Below are 23706 nucleotides of genomic sequence, written 5' to 3' on the forward strand. Positions count from 1 at the left end.
TGGCATGGCCCGCGTTCCGGCCCCCTGGAGCTCCCTGGGAGAAACAAGAGAGGGGGGCATGCCAACAGCACCACCCCGCACTCGTCGCTCCACGGAGAAGCATGCCTTCGGAAAGCTGAGCCTGGAAAGCTCGAGTGAGCACCACAGCCTTCCCTCCGAGCGAGAAGCCTGGAGCCGAGCGGCCTTGGGCGTGCAGGCCTCTCTGGCCGAGAGCGAGAGAGTGGGCGCGGCGGGTGGGGGCGGAAGCCCAGGGAAGGCTGCCTGCAGGGCCTGGGGTCGGGGGCCGACCGAGATGTCGGCCCCTTCTCTCGGCCTCACCGTAGCCCCGCAGAAGGGCTGCGAAAGCGGCTACTGCTGCGACGGTAAAGCGCCGCATGGAGCAGGACAAACGGCCTAGTTCGTAGGGCGCGGGAGAACGTCTGACAGCAGCCTCGTTTCCCTCAGCTGCAGAGAGCCTTCGGACGACCCCAGTGGAGCAAGCGTTCGGAAAGCCCCGGGCTGCACAGCCGGCTCGCGGAGAGAGCCGAACGGCCGCGCCGGCCTTCCACCAGCCTCTCTGGGGTGGCTCTGAGCAGGGAGCCCTGCCCGAGACGGGCGGTGGAAGCGCAGAGCTCCTGCCAAGGGAGAGCGTCAGGACGAGGCAGTGGCCCAGCAAGCCCCACTCCGTCCTGTGAAGAGAGAAGCGCTTGTGGCCCCTAGGAGCTCAGAGCAAGGCCAGACCCTCAGCTCCTTCTGCGCGCGTCACGGAGCGGTCCCTGTCAGCTCCCCCTTCCCCTCAGTCCCAGAGCCTTCCCTCAGACGCAGTGGAGGACGCCCACGCTCTGCCGGCTCGGGCCTCCACCCCGGGGACGTGTGGGTGCCGCCCGCGCCTCCGGTCCGGCGGCGGGCTTCAGGGAGTCAGGCACTTTGGAAGCATGGGCCGGGCACGAGAGCGAGACAGCGGGGCCCTGAATTCACAGCAACACCGTGCTCCGGGGAGAACGACGTCCGGGGAAAGACGAGTGCGGAGAGAGAAGCACGCAGGAGAGTGGAAGCGTCCCGCTTCGGGAGGCCGGAGCGCCCGGGCCGTGGGGCCGGGCTCTCCCGGGGCAGCGCTCCGAAGCGGAGGTGGGAAGCTGGTGGCTGCCTCGGCCTCTGTGGCATGGCCCGCGTTCCGGCCCCCTGGAGCTCCCTGGGAGAAACAAGAGAGGGGGGCATGCCAACAGCACCACCCCGCACTCGTCGCTCCACGGAGAAGCATGCCTTCGGAAAGCTGAGCCTGGAAAGCTCGAGTGAGCACCACAGCCTTCCCTCCGAGCGAGAAGCCTGGAGCCGAGCGGCCTTGGGCGTGCAGGCCTCTCTGGCCGAGAGCGAGAGAGTGGGCGCGGCGGGTGGGGGCGGAAGCCCAGGGAAGGCTGCCTGCAGGGCCTGGGGTCGGGGGCCGACCGAGATGTCGGCCCCTTCTCTCGGCCTCACCGTAGCCCCGCAGAAGGGCTGCGAAAGCGGCTACTGCTGCGACGGTAAAGCGCCGCATGGAGCAGGACAAACGGCCTAGTTCGTAGGGCGCGGGAGAACGTCTGACAGCAGCCTCGTTTCCCTCAGCTGCAGAGAGCCTTCGGACGACCCCAGTGGAGCAAGCGTTCGGAAAGCCCCGGGCTGCACAGCCGGCTCGCGGAGAGAGCCGAACGGCCGCGCCGGCCTTCCACCAGCCTCTCTGGGGTGGCTCTGAGCAGGGAGCCCTGCCCGAGACGGGCGGTGGAAGCGCAGAGCTCCTGCCAAGGGAGAGCGTCAGGACGAGGCAGTGGCCCAGCAAGCCCCACTCCGTCCTGTGAAGAGAGAAGCGCTTGTGGCCCCTAGGAGCTCAGAGCAAGGCCAGACCCTCAGCTCCTTCTGCGCGCGTCACGGAGCGGTCCCTGTCAGCTCCCCCTTCCCCTCAGTCCCAGAGCCTTCCCTCAGACGCAGTGGAGGACGCCCACGCTCTGCCGGCTCGGGCCTCCACCCCGGGGACGTGTGGGTGCCGCCCGCGCCTCCGGTCCGGCGGCGGGCTTCAGGGAGTCAGGCACTTTGGAAGCATGGGCCGGGCACGAGAGCGAGACAGCGGGGCCCTGAATTCACAGCAACACCGTGCTCCGGGGAGAACGACGTCCGGGGAAAGACGAGTGCGGAGAGAGAAGCACGCAGGAGAGTGGAAGCGTCCCGCTTCGGGAGGCCGGAGCGCCCGGGCCGTGGGGCCGGGCTCTCCCGGGGCAGCGCTCCGAAGCGGAGGTGGGAAGCTGGTGGCTGCCTCGGCCTCTGTGGCATGGCCCGCGTTCCGGCCCCCTGGAGCTCCCTGGGAGAAACAAGAGAGGGGGGCATGCCAACAGCACCACCCCGCACTCGTCGCTCCACGGAGAAGCATGCCTTCGGAAAGCTGAGCCTGGAAAGCTCGAGTGAGCACCACAGCCTTCCCTCCGAGCGAGAAGCCTGGAGCCGAGCGGCCTTGGGCGTGCAGGCCTCTCTGGCCGAGAGCGAGAGAGTGGGCGCGGCGGGTGGGGGCGGAAGCCCAGGGAAGGCTGCCTGCAGGGCCTGGGGTCGGGGGCCGACCGAGATGTCGGCCCCTTCTCTCGGCCTCACCGTAGCCCCGCAGAAGGGCTGCGAAAGCGGCTACTGCTGCGACGGTAAAGCGCCGCATGGAGCAGGACAAACGGCCTAGTTCGTAGGGCGCGGGAGAACGTCTGACAGCAGCCTCGTTTCCCTCAGCTGCAGAGAGCCTTCGGACGACCCCAGTGGAGCAAGCGTTCGGAAAGCCCCGGGCTGCACAGCCGGCTCGCGGAGAGAGCCGAACGGCCGCGCCGGCCTTCCACCAGCCTCTCTGGGGTGGCTCTGAGCAGGGAGCCCTGCCCGAGACGGGCGGTGGAAGCGCAGAGCTCCTGCCAAGGGAGAGCGTCAGGACGAGGCAGTGGCCCAGCAAGCCCCACTCCGTCCTGTGAAGAGAGAAGCGCTTGTGGCCCCTAGGAGCTCAGAGCAAGGCCAGACCCTCAGCTCCTTCTGCGCGCGTCACGGAGCGGTCCCTGTCAGCTCCCCCTTCCCCTCAGTCCCAGAGCCTTCCCTCAGACGCAGTGGAGGACGCCCACGCTCTGCCGGCTCGGGCCTCCACCCCGGGGACGTGTGGGTGCCGCCCGCGCCTCCGGTCCGGCGGCGGGCTTCAGGGAGTCAGGCACTTTGGAAGCATGGGCCGGGCACGAGAGCGAGACAGCGGGGCCCTGAATTCACAGCAACACCGTGCTCCGGGGAGAACGACGTCCGGGGAAAGACGAGTGCGGAGAGAGAAGCACGCAGGAGAGTGGAAGCGTCCCGCTTCGGGAGGCCGGAGCGCCCGGGCCGTGGGGCCGGGCTCTCCCGGGGCAGCGCTCCGAAGCGGAGGTGGGAAGCTGGTGGCTGCCTCGGCCTCTGTGGCATGGCCCGCGTTCCGGCCCCCTGGAGCTCCCTGGGAGAAACAAGAGAGGGGGGCATGCCAACAGCACCACCCCGCACTCGTCGCTCCACGGAGAAGCATGCCTTCGGAAAGCTGAGCCTGGAAAGCTCGAGTGAGCACCACAGCCTTCCCTCCGAGCGAGAAGCCTGGAGCCGAGCGGCCTTGGGCGTGCAGGCCTCTCTGGCCGAGAGCGAGAGAGTGGGCGCGGCGGGTGGGGGCGGAAGCCCAGGGAAGGCTGCCTGCAGGGCCTGGGGTCGGGGGCCGACCGAGATGTCGGCCCCTTCTCTCGGCCTCACCGTAGCCCCGCAGAAGGGCTGCGAAAGCGGCTACTGCTGCGACGGTAAAGCGCCGCATGGAGCAGGACAAACGGCCTAGTTCGTAGGGCGCGGGAGAACGTCTGACAGCAGCCTCGTTTCCCTCAGCTGCAGAGAGCCTTCGGACGACCCCAGTGGAGCAAGCGTTCGGAAAGCCCCGGGCTGCACAGCCGGCTCGCGGAGAGAGCCGAACGGCCGCGCCGGCCTTCCACCAGCCTCTCTGGGGTGGCTCTGAGCAGGGAGCCCTGCCCGAGACGGGCGGTGGAAGCGCAGAGCTCCTGCCAAGGGAGAGCGTCAGGACGAGGCAGTGGCCCAGCAAGCCCCACTCCGTCCTGTGAAGAGAGAAGCGCTTGTGGCCCCTAGGAGCTCAGAGCAAGGCCAGACCCTCAGCTCCTTCTGCGCGCGTCACGGAGCGGTCCCTGTCAGCTCCCCCTTCCCCTCAGTCCCAGAGCCTTCCCTCAGACGCAGTGGAGGACGCCCACGCTCTGCCGGCTCGGGCCTCCACCCCGGGGACGTGTGGGTGCCGCCCGCGCCTCCGGTCCGGCGGCGGGCTTCAGGGAGTCAGGCACTTTGGAAGCATGGGCCGGGCACGAGAGCGAGACAGCGGGGCCCTGAATTCACAGCAACACCGTGCTCCGGGGAGAACGACGTCCGGGGAAAGACGAGTGCGGAGAGAGAAGCACGCAGGAGAGTGGAAGCGTCCCGCTTCGGGAGGCCGGAGCGCCCGGGCCGTGGGGCCGGGCTCTCCCGGGGCAGCGCTCCGAAGCGGAGGTGGGAAGCTGGTGGCTGCCTCGGCCTCTGTGGCATGGCCCGCGTTCCGGCCCCCTGGAGCTCCCTGGGAGAAACAAGAGAGGGGGGCATGCCAACAGCACCACCCCGCACTCGTCGCTCCACGGAGAAGCATGCCTTCGGAAAGCTGAGCCTGGAAAGCTCGAGTGAGCACCACAGCCTTCCCTCCGAGCGAGAAGCCTGGAGCCGAGCGGCCTTGGGCGTGCAGGCCTCTCTGGCCGAGAGCGAGAGAGTGGGCGCGGCGGGTGGAGGCGGAAGCCCAGGGAAGGCTGCCTGCAGGGCCTGGGGTCGGGGGCCGACCGAGATGTCGGCCCCTTCTCTCGGCCTCACCGTAGCCCCGCAGAAGGGCTGCGAAAGCGGCTCCTGCTGCGACGGTGAAGCGCCACATGGAGCAGGACAAACGGCCTAGTTCGGAGGGCGCGGGAGAACGTCTGACAGCAGCCTCGTTTCCCTCAGCTGCCGAGAGCCTTCGGACGACCCAGCGGAGCAAGCGTTCGGAAAGCCCCGGGCTGCACAGCCGGCTCGCGGAGAGAGCCGAACGGCCGCGCCGGCCTCCCACCAGCCTCTCTGGGGTGGCTCTGAGCAGGAAGCCCTGCCCGAAGCGGTCGGTGGAAGCGCAGAGCTCCTATCAAGGGAGAGTGTCAGGAGGAGGCAGTGGCCCAGCAAGTCCCACTCCGTCCCATGAAGAGAGAAGCGCTTGTGGCCCCTAGGAGCACAGAGCAAGGGCCAGACCCTCAGCTCCTTCTGCGCGCGTCACGGAGCGGTCCCTGTCAGCTCCCCCTTCCCCTCAGTCCCAGAGCCTTCCCTCAGACGCAATGGAGGACGCCCACGCTCTGCCGGCTCGGGCCTCCACCCCGGGGACGTGTGGGTGCCGCCCGCGCCTCCGGTCCGGCGGCGGGCTTCAGGGAGTCAGGCACTTTGGAAGCATGGGCCGGGCACGAGAGCGAGACAGCGGGGCCCTGAATTCACAGCAACACCGTGCTCCGGGGAGAACGACGTCCGGGGAAAGACGAGTGCGGAGAGAGAAGCACGCAGGAGAGTGGAAGCGTCCCGCTTCGGGAGGCCGGAGCGCCCGGGCCGTGGGGCCGGGCTCTCCCGGGGCAGCGCTCCGAAGCGGAGGTGGGAAGCTGGTGGCTGCCTCGGCCTCTGTGGCATGGCCCGCGTTCCGGCCCCCTGGAGCTCCCTGGGAGAAACAAGAGAGGGGGGCATGCCAACAGCACCACCCCGCACTCGTCGCTCCACGGAGAAGCATGCCTTCGGAAAGCTGAGCCTGGAAAGCTCGAGTGAGCACCACAGCCTTCCCTCCGAGCGAGAAGCCTGGAGCCGAGCGGCCTTGGGCGTGCAGGCCTCTCTGGCCGAGAGCGAGAGAGTGGGCGCGGCGGGTGGGGGCGGAAGCCCAGGGAAGGCTGCCTGCAGGGCCTGGGGTCGGGGGCCGACCGAGATGTCGGCCCCTTCTCTCGGCCTCACCGTAGCCCCGCAGAAGGGCTGCGAAAGCGGCTACTGCTGCGACGGTAAAGCGCCGCATGGAGCAGGACAAACGGCCTAGTTCGTAGGGCGCGGGAGAACGTCTGACAGCAGCCTCGTTTCCCTCAGCTGCAGAGAGCCTTCGGACGACCCCAGTGGAGCAAGCGTTCGGAAAGCCCCGGGCTGCACAGCCGGCTCGCGGAGAGAGCCGAACGGCCGCGCCGGCCTTCCACCAGCCTCTCTGGGGTGGCTCTGAGCAGGGAGCCCTGCCCGAGACGGGCGGTGGAAGCGCAGAGCTCCTGCCAAGGGAGAGCGTCAGGACGAGGCAGTGGCCCAGCAAGCCCCACTCCGTCCTGTGAAGAGAGAAGCGCTTGTGGCCCCTAGGAGCTCAGAGCAAGGCCAGACCCTCAGCTCCTTCTGCGCGCGTCACGGAGCGGTCCCTGTCAGCTCCCCCTTCCCCTCAGTCCCAGAGCCTTCCCTCAGACGCAGTGGAGGACGCCCACGCTCTGCCGGCTCGGGCCTCCACCCCGGGGACGTGTGGGTGCCGCCCGCGCCTCCGGTCCGGCGGCGGGCTTCAGGGAGTCAGGCACTTTGGAAGCATGGGCCGGGCACGAGAGCGAGACAGCGGGGCCCTGAATTCACAGCAACACCGTGCTCCGGGGAGAACGACGTCCGGGGAAAGACGAGTGCGGAGAGAGAAGCACGCAGGAGAGTGGAAGCGTCCCGCTTCGGGAGGCCGGAGCGCCCGGGCCGTGGGGCCGGGCTCTCCCGGGGCAGCGCTCCGAAGCGGAGGTGGGAAGCTGGTGGCTGCCTCGGCCTCTGTGGCATGGCCCGCGTTCCGGCCCCCTGGAGCTCCCTGGGAGAAACAAGAGAGGGGGGCATGCCAACAGCACCACCCCGCACTCGTCGCTCCACGGAGAAGCATGCCTTCGGAAAGCTGAGCCTGGAAAGCTCGAGTGAGCACCACAGCCTTCCCTCCGAGCGAGAAGCCTGGAGCCGAGCGGCCTTGGGCGTGCAGGCCTCTCTGGCCGAGAGCGAGAGAGTGGGCGCGGCGGGTGGGGGCGGAAGCCCAGGGAAGGCTGCCTGCAGGGCCTGGGGTCGGGGGCCGACCGAGATGTCGGCCCCTTCTCTCGGCCTCACCGTAGCCCCGCAGAAGGGCTGCGAAAGCGGCTACTGCTGCGACGGTAAAGCGCCGCATGGAGCAGGACAAACGGCCTAGTTCGTAGGGCGCGGGAGAACGTCTGACAGCAGCCTCGTTTCCCTCAGCTGCAGAGAGCCTTCGGACGACCCCAGTGGAGCAAGCGTTCGGAAAGCCCCGGGCTGCACAGCCGGCTCGCGGAGAGAGCCGAACGGCCGCGCCGGCCTTCCACCAGCCTCTCTGGGGTGGCTCTGAGCAGGGAGCCCTGCCCGAGACGGGCGGTGGAAGCGCAGAGCTCCTGCCAAGGGAGAGCGTCAGGACGAGGCAGTGGCCCAGCAAGCCCCACTCCGTCCTGTGAAGAGAGAAGCGCTTGTGGCCCCTAGGAGCTCAGAGCAAGGCCAGACCCTCAGCTCCTTCTGCGCGCGTCACGGAGCGGTCCCTGTCAGCTCCCCCTTCCCCTCAGTCCCAGAGCCTTCCCTCAGACGCAGTGGAGGACGCCCACGCTCTGCCGGCTCGGGCCTCCACCCCGGGGACGTGTGGGTGCCGCCCGCGCCTCCGGTCCGGCGGCGGGCTTCAGGGAGTCAGGCACTTTGGAAGCATGGGCCGGGCACGAGAGCGAGACAGCGGGGCCCTGAATTCACAGCAACACCGTGCTCCGGGGAGAACGACGTCCGGGGAAAGACGAGTGCGGAGAGAGAAGCACGCAGGAGAGTGGAAGCGTCCCGCTTCGGGAGGCCGGAGCGCCCGGGCCGTGGGGCCGGGCTCTCCCGGGGCAGCGCTCCGAAGCGGAGGTGGGAAGCTGGTGGCTGCCTCGGCCTCTGTGGCATGGCCCGCGTTCCGGCCCCCTGGAGCTCCCTGGGAGAAACAAGAGAGGGGGGCATGCCAACAGCACCACCCCGCACTCGTCGCTCCACGGAGAAGCATGCCTTCGGAAAGCTGAGCCTGGAAAGCTCGAGTGAGCACCACAGCCTTCCCTCCGAGCGAGAAGCCTGGAGCCAAGCGGCCTTGGGCGTGCAGGCCTCTCTGGCCGAGAGCGAGAGAGTGGGCGCGGCGGGTGGGGGCGGAAGCCCAGGGAAGGCTGCCTGCAGGGCCTGGGGTCGGGGGCCGACCGAGATGTCGGCCCCTTCTCTCGGCCTCACCGTAGCCCCGCAGAAGGGCTGCGAAAGCGGCTACTGCTGCGACGGTAAAGCGCCGCATGGAGCAGGACAAACGGCCTAGTTCGTAGGGCGCGGGAGAACGTCTGACAGCAGCCTCGTTTCCCTCAGCTGCAGAGAGCCTTCGGACGACCCCAGTGGAGCAAGCGTTCGGAAAGCCCCGGGCTGCACAGCCGGCTCGCGGAGAGAGCCGAACGGCCGCGCCGGCCTTCCACCAGCCTCTCTGGGGTGGCTCTGAGCAGGGAGCCCTGCCCGAGACGGGCGGTGGAAGCGCAGAGCTCCTGCCAAGGGAGAGCGTCAGGACGAGGCAGTGGCCCAGCAAGCCCCACTCCGTCCTGTGAAGAGAGAAGCGCTTGTGGCCCCTAGGAGCTCAGAGCAAGGCCAGACCCTCAGCTCCTTCTGCGCGCGTCACGGAGCGGTCCCTGTCAGCTCCCCCTTCCCCTCAGTCCCAGAGCCTTCCCTCAGACGCAGTGGAGGACGCCCACGCTCTGCCGGCTCGGGCCTCCACCCCGGGGACGTGTGGGTGCCGCCCGCGCCTCCGGTCCGGCGGCGGGCTTCAGGGAGTCAGGCACTTTGGAAGCATGGGCCGGGCACGAGAGCGAGACAGCGGGGCCCTGAATTCACAGCAACACCGTGCTCCGGGGAGAACGACGTCCGGGGAAAGACGAGTGCGGAGAGAGAAGCACGCAGGAGAGTGGAAGCGTCCCGCTTCGGGAGGCCGGAGCGCCCGGGCCGTGGGGCCGGGCTCTCCCGGGGCAGCGCTCCGAAGCGGAGGTGGGAAGCTGGTGGCTGCCTCGGCCTCTGTGGCATGGCCCGCGTTCCGGCCCCCTGGAGCTCCCTGGGAGAAACAAGAGAGGGGGGCATGCCAACAGCACCACCCCGCACTCGTCGCTCCACGGAGAAGCATGCCTTCGGAAAGCTGAGCCTGGAAAGCTCGAGTGAGCACCACAGCCTTCCCTCCGAGCGAGAAGCCTGGAGCCGAGCGGCCTTGGGCGTGCAGGCCTCTCTGGCCGAGAGCGAGAGAGTGGGCGCGGCGGGTGGAGGCGGAAGCCCAGGGAAGGCTGCCTGCAGGGCCTGGGGTCGGGGGCCGACCGAGATGTCGGCCCCTTCTCTCGGCCTCACCGTAGCCCCGCAGAAGGGCTGCGAAAGCGGCTCCTGCTGCGACGGTGAAGCGCCACATGGAGCAGGACAAACGGCCTAGTTCGGAGGGCGCGGGAGAACGTCTGACAGCAGCCTCGTTTCCCTCAGCTGCCGAGAGCCTTCGGACGACCCAGCGGAGCAAGCGTTCGGAAAGCCCCGGGCTGCACAGCCGGCTCGCGGAGAGAGCCGAACGGCCGCGCCGGCCTCCCACCAGCCTCTCTGGGGTGGCTCTGAGCAGGAAGCCCTGCCCGAAGCGGTCGGTGGAAGCGCAGAGCTCCTATCAAGGGAGAGTGTCAGGAGGAGGCAGTGGCCCAGCAAGTCCCACTCCGTCCCATGAAGAGAGAAGCGCTTGTGGCCCCTAGGAGCACAGAGCAAGGGCCAGACCCTCAGCTCCTTCTGCGCGCGTCACGGAGCGGTCCCTGTCAGCTCCCCCTTCCCCTCAGTCCCAGAGCCTTCCCTCAGACGCAATGGAGGACGCCCACGCTCTGCCGGCTCGGGCCTCCACCCCGGGGACGTGTGGGTGCCGCCCGCGCCTCCGGTCCGGCGGCGGGCTTCAGGGAGTCAGGCACTTTGGAAGCATGGGCCGGGCACGAGAGCGAGACAGCGGGGCCCTGAATTCACAGCAACACCGTGCTCCGGGGAGAACGACGTCCGGGGAAAGACGAGTGCGGAGAGAGAAGCACGCAGGAGAGTGGAAGCGTCCCGCTTCGGGAGGCCGGAGCGCCCGGGCCGTGGGGCCGGGCTCTCCCGGGGCAGCGCTCCGAAGCGGAGGTGGGAAGCTGGTGGCTGCCTCGGCCTCTGTGGCATGGCCCGCGTTCCGGCCCCCTGGAGCTCCCTGGGAGAAACAAGAGAGGGGGGCATGCCAACAGCACCACCCCGCACTCGTCGCTCCACGGAGAAGCATGCCTTCGGAAAGCTGAGCCTGGAAAGCTCGAGTGAGCACCACAGCCTTCCCTCCGAGCGAGAAGCCTGGAGCCGAGCGGCCTTGGGCGTGCAGGCCTCTCTGGCCGAGAGCGAGAGAGTGGGCGCGGCGGGTGGGGGCGGAAGCCCAGGGAAGGCTGCCTGCAGGGCCTGGGGTCGGGGGCCGACCGAGATGTCGGCCCCTTCTCTCGGCCTCACCGTAGCCCCGCAGAAGGGCTGCGAAAGCGGCTACTGCTGCGACGGTAAAGCGCCGCATGGAGCAGGACAAACGGCCTAGTTCGTAGGGCGCGGGAGAACGTCTGACAGCAGCCTCGTTTCCCTCAGCTGCAGAGAGCCTTCGGACGACCCCAGTGGAGCAAGCGTTCGGAAAGCCCCGGGCTGCACAGCCGGCTCGCGGAGAGAGCCGAACGGCCGCGCCGGCCTTCCACCAGCCTCTCTGGGGTGGCTCTGAGCAGGGAGCCCTGCCCGAGACGGGCGGTGGAAGCGCAGAGCTCCTGCCAAGGAAGAGCGTCAGGACGAGGCAGTGGCCCAGCAAGCCCCACTCCGTCCCGTGAAGAGAGAAGCGCTTGTGGCCCCTAGGAGCACAGAGCAAGGGCCAGACCCTCAGCTCCTTCTGCGCGCGTCACGGAGCGGTCCCTGTCAGCTCCCCCTTCCCCTCAGTCCCAGAGCCTTCCCTCAGACGCAGTGGAGGACGCCCACGCTCTGCCGGCTCGGGCCTCCACCCCGGGGACGTGTGGGTGCCACCCGCGCCTCCGGTCCGGCGGCGGGCTTCAGGGAGTCAGGCACTTTGGAAGCATGGGCCGGGCACGAGAGCGAGACAGCGGGGCCCTGAATTCACAGCAACACCGTGCTCCGGGGAGAACGACGTCCGGGGAAAGACGAGTGCGGAGAGAGAAGCACGCAGGAGAGTGGAAGCGTCCCGCTTCGGGAGGCCGGAGCGCCCGGGCCGTGGGGCCGGGCTCTCCCGGGGCAGCGCTCCGAAGCGGAGGTGGGAAGCTGGTGGCTGCCTCGGCCTCTGTGGCATGGCCCGCGTTCCGGCCCCCTGGAGCTCCCTGGGAGAAACAAGAGAGGGGGGCATGCCAACAGCACCACCCCGCACTCGTCGCTCCACGGAGAAGCATGCCTTCGGAAAGCTGAGCCTGGAAAGCTCGAGTGAGCACCACAGCCTTCCCTCCGAGCGAGAAGCCTGGAGCCGAGCGGCCTTGGGCGTGCAGGCCTCTCTGGCCGAGAGCGAGAGAGTGGGCGCGGCGGGTGGGGGCGGAAGCCCAGGGAAGGCTGCCTGCAGGGCCTGGGGTCGGGGGCCGACCGAGATGTCGGCCCCTTCTCTCGGCCTCACCGTAGCCCCGCAGAAGGGCTGCGAAAGCGGCTACTGCTGCGACGGTAAAGCGCCGCATGGAGCAGGACAAACGGCCTAGTTCGTAGGGCGCGGGAGAACGTCTGACAGCAGCCTCGTTTCCCTCAGCTGCAGAGAGCCTTCGGACGACCCCAGTAGAGCAAGCGTTCGGAAAGCCCCGGGCTGCACAGCCGGCTCGCGGAGAGAGCCGAACGGCCGCGCCGGCCTTCCACCAGCCTCTCTGGGGTGGCTCTGAGCAGGGAGCCCTGCCCGAGACGGGCGGTGGAAGCGCAGAGCTCCTGCCAAGGGAGAGCGTCAGGACGAGGCAGTGGCCCAGCAAGCCCCACTCCGTCCTGTGAAGAGAGAAGCGCTTGTGGCCCCTAGGAGCTCAGAGCAAGGCCAGACCCTCAGCTCCTTCTGCGCGCGTCACGGAGCGGTCCCTGTCAGCTCCCCCTTCCCCTCAGTCCCAGAGCCTTCCCTCAGACGCAGTGGAGGACGCCCACGCTCTGCCGGCTCGGGCCTCCACCCCGGGGACGTGTGGGTGCCGCCCGCGCCTCCGGTCCGGCGGCGGGCTTCAGGGAGTCAGGCACTTTGGAAGCATGGGCCGGGCACGAGAGCGAGACAGCGGGGCCCTGAATTCACAGCAACACCGTGCTCCGGGGAGAACGACGTCCGGGGAAAGACGAGTGCGGAGAGAGAAGCACGCAGGAGAGTGGAAGCGTCCCGCTTCGGGAGGCCGGAGCGCCCGGGCCGTGGGGCCGGGCTCTCCCGGGGCAGCGCTCCGAAGCGGAGGTGGGAAGCTGGTGGCTGCCTCGGCCTCTGTGGCATGGCCCGCGTTCCGGCCCCCTGGAGCTCCCTGGGAGAAACAAGAGAGGGGGGCATGCCAACAGCACCACCCCGCACTCGTCGCTCCACGGAGAAGCATGCCTTCGGAAAGCTGAGCCTGGAAAGCTCGAGTGAGCACCACAGCCTTCCCTCCGAGCGAGAAGCCTGGAGCCGAGCGGCCTTGGGCGTGCAGGCCTCTCTGGCCGAGAGCGAGAGAGTGGGCGCGGCGGGTGGAGGCGGAAGCCCAGGGAAGGCTGCCTGCAGGGCCTGGGGTCGGGGGCCGACCGAGATGTCGGCCCCTTCTCTCGGCCTCACCGTAGCCCCGCAGAAGGGCTGCGAAAGCGGCTCCTGCTGCGACGGTGAAGCGCCACATGGAGCAGGACAAACGGCCTAGTTCGGAGGGCGCGGGAGAACGTCTGACAGCAGCCTCGTTTCCCTCAGCTGCCGAGAGCCTTCGGACGACCCAGCGGAGCAAGCGTTCGGAAAGCCCCGGGCTGCACAGCCGGCTCGCGGAGAGAGCCGAACGGCCGCGCCGGCCTCCCACCAGCCTCTCTGGGGTGGCTCTGAGCAGGAAGCCCTGCCCGAAGCGGTCGGTGGAAGCGCAGAGCTCCTATCAAGGGAGAGTGTCAGGAGGAGGCAGTGGCCCAGCAAGCCCCACTCCGTCCCATGAAGAGAGAAGCGCTTGTGGCCCCTAGGAGCACAGAGCAAGGGCCAGACCCTCAGCTCCTTCTGCGCGCGTCACGGAGCGGTCCCTGTCAGCTCCCCCTTCCCCTCAGTCCCAGAGCCTTCCCTCAGACGCAGTGGAGGACGCCCACGCTCTGCCGGCTCGGGCCTCCACCCCGGGGACGTGTGGGTGCCGCCCGCGCCTCCGGTCCGGCGGCGGGCTTCAGGGAGTCAGGCACTTTGGAAGCATGGGCCGGGCACGAGAGCGAGACAGCGGGGCCCTGAATTCACAGCAACACCGTGCTCCGGGGAGAACGACGTCCGGGGAAAGACGAGTGCGGAGAGAGAAGCACGCAGGAGAGTGGAAGCGTCCCGCTTCGGGAGGCCGGAGCGCCCGGGCCGTGGGGCCGGGCTCTCCCGGGGCAGCGCTCCGAAGCGGAGGTGGGAAGCTGGTGGCTGCCTCGGCCTCTGTGGCATGGCCCGCGTTCCGGCCCCCTGGAGCTCCCTGGGAGAAACAAGAGAGGGGGGCATGCCAACAGCACCACCCCGCACTCGTCGCTCCACGGAGAAGCATGCCTTCGGAAAGCTGAGCCTGGAAAGCTCGAGTGAGCACCACAGCCTTCCCTCCGAGCGAGAAGCCTGGAGCCGAGCGGCCTTGGGCGTGCAGACCTCTCTGGCCGAGAGCGAGAGAGTGGGCGCGGCGGGTGGAGGCGGAAGCCCAGGGAAGGCTGCCTGCAGGGCCTGGGGTCGGTGGCCGACCGAGATGTCGGCCCCTTCTCTCGGCCTCACCGTAGCCCCGCAGAAGGGCTGCGAAAGCGGCTCCTGCTGCCACGGTGAAGCGCCACATGGAGCAGGCCAAACGGCCTAGTTCGGAGGGCGCGGGAGAACGTCTGACAGCAGCCTCGTTTCCCTCAGCTGCAGAGAGCCTTCGGACGACCCCAGCGGAGCAAGCGTTCGGAAAGCCCCGGGCTGCACAGCCGGCTCGCAGAGAGAGCCGAACGGCTGCGCCGGCCTCCCACCAGCCTCTCTGGGGTGGCTCTGAGCAGGGAGCCCTGCCCGAAGCGGGCGGTGGAAGCGCAGAGCTCCTGCCAAGGAAGAGCGTCAGGACGAGGCAGTGGCCCAGCAAGCCCCACTCCGTCCCGTGAAGAGAGAAGCGCTTGTGGCCCCTAGGAGCACAGAGCAAGGGCCAGACCCTCAGCTCCTTCTGCGCGCGTCACGGAGCGGTCCCTGTCAGCTCCCCCTTCCCCTCAGTCCCAGAGCCTTCCCTCAGACGCAGTGGAGGACGCCCACGCTCTGCCGGCTCGGGCCTCCACCCCGGGGACGTGTGGGTGCCACCCGCGCCTCCGGTCCGGCGGCGGGCTTCAGGGAGTCAGGCACTTTGGAAGCATGGGCCGGGCACGAGAGCGAGACAGCGGGGCCCTGAATTCACAGCAACACCGTGCTCCGGGGAGAACGACGTCCGGGGAAAGACGAGTGCGGAGAGAGAAGCACGCAGGAGAGTGGAAGCGTCCCGCTTCGGGAGGCCGGAGCGCCCGGGCCGTGGGGCCGGGCTCTCCCGGGGCAGCGCTCCGAAGCGGAGGTGGGAAGCTGGTGGCTGCCTCGGCCTCTGTGGCATGGCCCGCGTTCCGGCCCCCTGGAGCTCCCTGGGAGAAACAAGAGAGGGGGGCATGCCAACAGCACCACCCCGCACTCGTCGCTCCACGGAGAAGCATGCCTTCGGAAAGCTGAGCCTGGAAAGCTCGAGTGAGCACCACAGCCTTCCCTCCGAGCGAGAAGCCTGGAGCCGAGCGGCCTTGGGCGTGCAGGCCTCTCTGGCCGAGAGCGAGAGAGTGGGCGCGGCGGGTGGGGGCGGAAGCCCAGGGAAGGCTGCCTGCAGGGCCTGGGGTCGGGGGCCGACCGAGATGTCGGCCCCTTCTCTCGGCCTCACCGTAGCCCCGCAGAAGGGCTGCGAAAGCGGCTACTGCTGCGACGGTAAAGCGCCGCATGGAGCAGGACAAACGGCCTAGTTCGTAGGGTGCGGGAGAACGTCTGACAGCAGCCTCGTTTCCCTCAGCTGCAGAGAGCCTTCTACGACCCCAGTGGAGCAAGCGTTCGGAAAGCCCCGGGCTGCACAGCCGGCTCGCGGAGAGAGCCGAACGGCCGCGCCGGCCTTCCACCAGCCTCTCTGGGGTGGCTCTGAGCAGGGAGCCCTGCCCGAGACGGGCGGTGGAAGCGCAGAGCTCCTGCCAAGGGAGAGCGTCAGGACGAGGCAGTGGCCCAGCAAGCCCCACTCCGTCCTGTGAAGAGAGAAGCGCTTGTGGCCCCTAGGAGCTCAGAGCAAGGCCAGACCCTCAGCTCCTTCTGCGCGCGTCACGGAGCGGTCCCTGTCAGCTCCCCCTTCCCCTCAGTCCCAGAGCCTTCCCTCAGACGCAGTGGAGGACGCCCACGCTCTGCCGGCTCGGGCCTCCACCCCGGGGACGTGTGGGTGCCGCCCGCGCCTCCGGTCCGGCGGCGGGCTTCAGGGAGTCAGGCACTTTGGAAGCATGGGCCGGGCACGAGAGCGAGACAGCGGGGCCCTGAATTCACAGCAACACCGTGCTCCGGGGAGAACGACGTCCGGGGAAAGACGAGTGCGGAGAGAGAAGCACGCAGGAGAGTGGAAGCGTCCCGCTTCGGGAGGCCGGAGCGCCCGGGCCGTGGGGCCGGGCTCTCCCGGGGCAGCGCTCCGAAGCGGAGGTGGGAAGCTGGTGGCTGCCTCGGCCTCTGTGGCATGGCCCGCGTTCCGGCCCCCTGGAGCTCCCTGGGAGAAACAAGAGAGGGGGGCATGCCAACAGCACCACCCCGCACTCGTCGCTCCACGGAGAAGCATGCCTTCGGAAAGCTGAGCCTGGAAAGCTCGAGTGAGCACCACAGCCTTCCCTCCGAGCGAGAAGCCTGGAGCCGAGCGGCCTTGGGCGTGCAGGCCTCTCTGGCCGAGAGCGAGAGAGTGGGCGCGGCGGGTGGGGGCGGAAGCCCAGGGAAGGCTGCCTGCAGGGCCTGGGGTCGGGGGCCGACCGAGATGTCGGCCCCTTCTCTCGGCCTCACCGTAGCCCCGCAGAAGGGCTGCGAAAGCGGCTACTGCTGCGACGGTAAAGCGCCGCATGGAGCAGGACAAACGGCCTAGTTCGTAGGGCGCGGGAGAACGTCTGACAGCAGCCTCGTTTCCCTCAGCTGCAGAGAGCCTTCGGACGACCCCAGTGGAGCAAGCGTTCGGAAAGCCCCGGGCTGCACAGCCGGCTCGCGGAGAGAGCCAAACGGCCGCGCCGGCCTTCCACCAGCCTCTCTGGGGTGGCTCTGAGCAGGGAGCCCTGCCCGAGACGGGCGGTGGAAGCGCAGAGCTCCTGCCAAGGGAGAGCGTCAGGACGAGGCAGTGGCCCAGCAAGCCCCACTCCGTCCTGTGAAGAGAGAAGCGCTTGTGGCCCCTAGGAGCTCAGAGCAAGGCCAGACCCTCAGCTCCTTCTGCGCGCGTCACGGAGCGGTCCCTGTCAGCTCCCCCTTCCCCTCAGTCCCAGAGCCTTCCCTCAGACGCAGTGGAGGACGCCCACGCTCTGCCGGCTCGGGCCTCCACCCCGGGGACGTGTGGGTGCCGCCCGCGCCTCCGGTCCGGCGGCGGGCTTCAGGGAGTCAGGCACTTTGGAAGCATGGGCCGGGCACGAGAGCGAGACAGCGGGGCCCTGAATTCACAGCAACACCGTGCTCCGGGGAGAACGACGTCCGGGGAAAGACGAGTGCGGAGAGAGAAGCACGCAGGAGAGTGGAAGCGTCCCGCTTCGGGAGGCCGGAGCGCCCGGGCCGTGGGGCCGGGCTCTCCCGGGGCAGCGCTCCGAAGCGGAGGTGGGAAGCTGGTGGCTGCCTCGGCCTCTGTGGCATGGCCCGCGTTCCGGCCCCCTGGAGCTCCCTGGGAGAAACAAGAGAGGGGGGCATGCCAACAGCACCACCCCGCACTCGTCGCTCCACGGAGAAGCATGCCTTCGGAAAGCTGAGCCTGGAAAGCTCGAGTGAGCACCACAGCCTTCCCTCCGAGCGAGAAGCCTGGAGCCGAGCGGCCTTGGGCGTGCAGGCCTCTCTGGCCGAGAGCGAGAGAGTGGGCGCGGCGGGTGGAGGCGGAAGCCCAGGGAAGGCTGCCTGCAGGGCCTGGGGTCGGGGGCCGACCGAGATGTCGGCCCCTTCTCTCGGCCTCACCGTAGCCCCGCAGAAGGGCTGCGAAAGCGGCTCCTGCTGCGACGGTGAAGCGCCACATGGAGCAGGACAAACGGCCTAGTTCGGAGGGCGCGGGAGAACGTCTGACAGCAGCCTCGTTTCCCTCAGCTGCCGAGAGCCTTCGGACGACCCAGCGGAGCAAGCGTTCGGAAAGCCCCGGGCTGCACAGCCGGCTCGCGGAGAGAGCCGAACGGCCGCGCCGGCCTCCCACCAGCCTCTCTGGGGTGGCTCTGAGCAGGAAGCCCTGCCCGAAGCGGTCGGTGGAAGCGCAGAGCTCCTATCAAGGGAGAGTGTCAGGAGGAGGCAGTGGCCCAGCAAGTCCCACTCCGTCCCATGAAGAGAGAAGCGCTTGTGGCCCCTAGGAGCACAGAGCAAGGGCCAGACCCTCAGCTCCTTCTGCGCGCGTCACGGAGCGGTCCCTGTCAGCTCCCCCTTCCCCTCAGTCCCAGAGCCTTCCCTCAGACGCAGTGGAGGACGCCCACGCTCTGCCGGCTCGGGCCTCCACCCCGGGGACGTGTGGGTGCCGCCCGCGCCTCCGGTCCGGCGGCGGGCTTCAGGGAGTCAGGCACTTTGGAAGCATGGGCCGGGCACGAGAGCGAGACAGCGGGGCCCTGAATTCACAGCAACACCGTGCTCCGGGGAGAACGACGTCCGGGGAAAGACGAGTGCGGAGAGAGAAGCACGCAGGAGAGTGGAAGCGTCCCGCTTCGGGAGGCCGGAGCGCCCGGGCCGTGGGGCCGGGCTCTCCCGGGGCAGCGCTCCGAAGCGGAGGTGGGAAGCTGGTGGCTGCCTCGGCCTCTGTGGCATGGCCCGCGTTCCGGCCCCCTGGAGCTCCCTGGGAGAAACAAGAGAGGGGGGCATGCCAACAGCACCACCCCGCACTCGTCGCTCCACGGAGAAGCATGCCTTCGGAAAGCTGAGCCTGGAAAGCTCGAGTGAGCACCACAGCCTTCCCTCCGAGCGAGAAGCCTGGAGCCGAGCGGCCTTGGGCGTGCAGGCCTCTCTGGCCGAGAGCGAGAGAGTGGGCGCGGCGGGTGGGGGCGGAAGCCCAGGGAAGGCTGCCTGCAGGGCCTGGGGTCGGGGGCCGACCGAGATGTCGGCCCCTTCTCTCGGCCTCACCGTAGCCCCGCAGAAGGGCTGCGAAAGCGGCTACTGCTGCGACGGTAAAGCGCCGCATGGAGCAGGACAAACGGCCTAGTTCGTAGGGCGCGGGAGAACGTCTGACAGCAGCCTCGTTTCCCTCAGCTGCAGAGAGCCTTCGGACGACCCCAGTGGAGCAAGCGTTCGGAAAGCCCCGGGCTGCACAGCCGGCTCGCGGAGAGAGCCGAACGGCCGCGCCGGCCTTCCACCAGCCTCTCTGGGGTGGCTCTGAGCAGGGAGCCCTGCCCGAGACGGGCGGTGGAAGCGCAGAGCTCCTGCCAAGGGAGAGCGTCAGGACGAGGCAGTGGCCCAGCAAGCCCCACTCCGTCCTGTGAAGAGAGAAGCGCTTGTGGCCCCTAGGAGCTCAGAGCAAGGCCAGACCCTCAGCTCCTTCTGCGCGCGTCACGGAGCGGTCCCTGTCAGCTCCCCCTTCCCCTCAGTCCCAGAGCCTTCCCTCAGACGCAGTGGAGGACGCCCACGCTCTGCCGGCTCGGGCCTCCACCCCGGGGACGTGTGGGTGCCGCCCGCGCCTCCGGTCCGGCGGCGGGCTTCAGGGAGTCAGGCACTTTGGAAGCATGGGCCGGGCACGAGAGCGAGACAGCGGGGCCCTGAATTCACAGCAACACCGTGCTCCGGGGAGAACGACGTCCGGGGAAAGACGAGTGCGGAGAGAGAAGCACGCAGGAGAGTGGAAGCGTCCCGCTTCGGGAGGCCGGAGCGCCCGGGCCGTGGGGCCGGGCTCTCCCGGGGCAGCGCTCCGAAGCGGAGGTGGGAAGCTGGTGGCTGCCTCGGCCTCTGTGGCATGGCCCGCGTTCCGGCCCCCTGGAGCTCCCTGGGAGAAACAAGAGAGGGGGGCATGCCAACAGCACCACCCCGCACTCGTCGCTCCACGGAGAAGCATGCCTTCGGAAAGCTGAGCCTGGAAAGCTCGAGTGAGCACCACAGCCTTCCCTCCGAGCGAGAAGCCTGGAGCCGAGCGGCCTTGGGCGTGCAGGCCTCTCTGGCCGAGAGCGAGAGAGTGGGCGCGGCGGGTGGAGGCGGAAGCCCAGGGAAGGCTGCCTGCAGGGCCTGGGGTCGGGGGCCGACCGAGATGTCGGCCCCTTCTCTCGGCCTCACCGTAGCCCCGCAGAAGGGCTGCGAAAGCGGCTCCTGCTGCGACGGTGAAGCGCCACATGGAGCAGGACAAACGGCCTAGTTCGGAGGGCGCGGGAGAACGTCTGACAGCAGCCTCGTTTCCCTCAGCTGCCGAGAGCCTTCGGACGACCCAGCGGAGCAAGCGTTCGGAAAGCCCCGGGCTGCACAGCCGGCTCGCGGAGAGAGCCGAACGGCCGCGCCGGCCTCCCACCAGCCTCTCTGGGGTGGCTCTGAGCAGGAAGCCCTGCCCGAAGCGGTCGGTGGAAGCGCAGAGCTCCTATCAAGGGAGAGTGTCAGGAGGAGGCAGTGGCCCAGCAAGTCCCACTCCGTCCCATGAAGAGAGAAGCGCTTGTGGCCCCTAGGAGCACAGAGCAAGGGCCAGACCCTCAGCTCCTTCTGCGCGCGTCACGGAGCGGTCCCTGTCAGCTCCCCCTTCCCCTCAGTCCCAGAGCCTTCCCTCAGACGCAGTGGAGGACGCCCACGCTCTGCCGGCTCGGGCCTCCACCCCGGGGACGTGTGGGTGCCGCCCGCGCCTCCGGTCCGGCGGCGGGCTTCAGGGAGTCAGGCACTTTGGAAGCATGGGCCGGGCACGAGAGCGAGACAGCGGGGCCCTGAATTCACAGCAACACCGTGCTCCGGGGAGAACGACGTCCGGGGAAAGACGAGTGCGGAGAGAGAAGCACGCAGGAGAGTGGAAGCGTCCCGCTTCGGGAGGCCGGAGCGCCCGGGCCGTGGGGCCGGGCTCTCCCGGGGCAGCGCTCCGAAGCGGAGGTGGGAAGCTGGTGGCTGCCTCGGCCTCTGTGGCATGGCCCGCGTTCCGGCCCCCTGGAGCTCCCTGGGAGAAACAAGAGAGGGGGGCATGCCAACAGCACCACCCCGCACTCGTCGCTCCACGGAGAAGCATGCCTTCGGAAAGCTGAGCCTGGAAAGCTCGAGTGAGCACCACAGCCTTCCCTCCGAGCGAGAAGCCTGGAGCCGAGCGGCCTTGGGCGTGCAGGCCTCTCTGGCCGAGAGCGAGAGAGTGGGCGCGGCGGGTGGAGGCGGAAGCCCAGGGAAGGCTGCCTGCAGGGCCTGGGGTCGGGGGCCGACCGAGATGTCGGCCCCTTCTCTCGGCCTCACCGTAGCCCCGCAGAAGGGCTGCGAAAGCGGCTCCTGCTGCGACGGTGAAGCGCCACATGGAGCAGGACAAACGGCCTAGTTCGGAGGGCGCGGGAGAACGTCTGACAGCAGCCTCGTTTCCCTCAGCTGCCGAGAGCCTTCGGACGACCCAGCGGAGCAAGCGTTCGGAAAGCCCCGGGCTGCACAGCCGGCTCGCGGAGAGAGCCGAACGGCCGCGCCGGCCTCCCACCAGCCTCTCTGGGGTGGCTCTGAGCAGGGAGCCCTGCCCGAAGCGGGCGGTGGAAGCGCAGAGCTCCTGCCAAGGGAGAGCTTCAGGACGAGGCAGTGGCCCAGCAAGCCCCACTCCATCCCGTGAAGAGAGAAGCGCTTGTGGCCCCTAGGAGCACAGAGCAAGGGCCAGACCCTCAGCTCCTTCTGCGCGCGTCACGGAGCGGTCCCTGTCAGCTCCCCCTTCCTCTCAGTCCCAGAGCCTTCCCTCAGACGCAGTGGAGGACGCCCACGCTCTGCCGGCTCGGGCCTCCACCCCGGGGACGTGTGGGTGCCGCCCGCGCCTCCGGTCCGGCGGCGGGCTTCAGGGAGTCAGGCACTTTGGAAGCATGGGCCGGGCACGAGAGCGAGACAGCGGGGCCCTGAATTCACAGCAACACCGTGCTCCGGGGAGAACGACGTCCGGGGAAAGACGAGTGCGGAGAGAGAAGCACGCAGGAGAGTGGAAGCGTCCCGCTTCGGGAGGCCGGAGCGCCCGGGCCGTGGGGCCGGGCTCTCCCGGGGCAGCGCTCCGAAGCGGAGGTGGGAAGCTGGTCGCTGCCTCGGCCTCTGTGGCATGGCCCGCGTTCCGGCCCCCTGGAGCTCCCTGGGAGAAACAAGAGAGGGGGGCATGCCAACAGCACCACCCCGCACTCGTCGCTCCACGGAGAAGCATGCCTTCGGAAAGCTGAGCCTGGAAAGCTCGAGTGAGCACCACAGCCTTCCCTCCGAGCGAGAAGCCTGGAGCCGAGCGGCCTTGGGCGTGCAGGCCTCTCTGGCCGAGAGCGAGAGAGTGGGCGCGGCGGGTGGAGGCGGAAGCCCAGGGAAGGCTGCCTGCAGGGCCTGGGGTCGGGGGCCGACCGAGATGTCGGCCCCTTCTCTCGGCCTCACCGTAGCCCCGCAGAAGGGCTGCGAAAGCGGCTCCTGCTGCGACGGTGAAGCGCCACATGGAGCAGGACAAACGGCCTAGTTCGGAGGGCGCGGGAGAACGTCTGACAGCAGCCTCGTTTCCCTCAGCTGCCGAGAGCCTTCGGACGACCCAGCGGAGCAAGCGTTCGGAAAGCCCCGGGCTGCACAGCCGGCTCGCGGAGAGAACCGAACGGCCGCGCCGGCCTCCCACCAGCCTCTCTGGGGTGGCTCTGAGCAGGAAGCCCTGCCCGAAGCGGTCGGTGGAAGCGCAGAGCTCCTATCAAGGGAGAGTGTCAGGAGGAGGCAGTGGCCCAGCAAGCCCCACTCCGTCCCGTGAAGAGAGAAGCGCTTGTGGCCCCTAGGAGCACAGAGCAAGAGCCAGACCCTCAGCTCCTTCTGCGCGCGTCACGGAGCGGTCCCTGTCAGCTCCCCCTTCCCCTCAGTCCCAGAGCCTTCCCTCAGACGCAGTGGAGGACGCCCACGCTCTGCCGGCTCGGGCCTCCACCCCGGGGACGTGTGGGTGCCGCCCGCGCCTCCGGTCCGGCGGCGGGCTTCAGGGAGTCAGGCACTTTGGAAGCATGGGCCGGGCACGAGAGCGAGACAGCGGGGCCCTGAATTCACAGCAACACCGTGCTCCGGGGAGAACGACGTCCGGGGAAAGACGAGTGCGGAGAGAGAAGCACGCAGGAGAGTGGAAGCGTCCCGCTTCGGGAGGCCGGAGCGCCCGGGCCGTGGGGCCGGGCTCTCCCGGGGCAGCGCTCCGAAGCGGAGGTGGGAAGCTGGTGGCTGCCTCGGCCTCTGTGGCATGGCCCGCGTTCCGGCCCCCTGGAGCTCCCTGGGAGAAACAAGAGAGGGGGGCATGCCAACAGCACCACCCCGCACTCGTCGCTCCACGGAGAAGCATGCCTTCGGAAAGCTGAGCCTGGAAAGCTCGAGTGAGCACCACAGCCTTCCCTCCGAGCGAGAAGCCTGGAGCCGAGCGGCCTTGGGCGTGCAGACCTCTCTGGCCGAGAGCGAGAGAGTGGGCGCGGCGGGTGGAGGCGGAAGCCCAGGGAAGGCTGCCTGCAGGGCCTGGGGTCGGTGGCCGACCGAGATGTCGGCCCCTTCTCTCGGCCTCACCGTAGCCCCGCAGAAGGGCTGCGAAAGCGGCTCCTGCTGCCACGGTGAAGCGCCACATGGAGCAGGCCAAACGGCCTAGTTCGGAGGGCGCGGGAGAACGTCTGACAGCAGCCTCGTTTCCCTCAGCTGCAGAGAGCCTTCGGACGACCCCAGCGGAGCAAGCGTTCGGAAAGCCCCGGGCTGCACAGCCGGCTCGCGGAGAGAGCCGAACGGCCGCGCCGGCCTTCCACCAGCCTCTCTGGGGTGGCTCTGAGCAGGGAGCCCTGCCCGAGACGGGCGGTGGAAGCGCAGAGCTCCTGCCAAGGGAGAGCGTCAGGACGAGGCAGTGGCCCAGCAAGCCCCACTCCGTCCTGTGAAGAGAGAAGCGCTTGTGGCCCCTAGGAGCTCAGAGCAAGGCCAGACCCTCAGCTCCTTCTGCGCGCGTCACGGAGCGGTCCCTGTCAGCTCCCCCTTCCCCTCAGTCCCAGAGCCTTCCCTCACACGCAGTGGAGGACGCCCACGCTCTGCCGGCTCGGGCCTCCACCCCGGGGACGTGTGGGTGCCGCCCGCGCCTCCGGTCCGGCGGCGGGCTTCAGGGAGTCAGGCACTTTGGAAGCATGGGCCGGGCACGAGAGCGAGACAGCGGGGCCCTGAATTCACAGCAACAC

The sequence above is a fragment of the Martes martes genome, assembly GCF_963455335.1.
Source record: "Martes martes genome assembly, chromosome: 18".
Classification (NCBI taxonomy): domain Eukaryota; kingdom Metazoa; phylum Chordata; class Mammalia; order Carnivora; family Mustelidae; genus Martes; species Martes martes.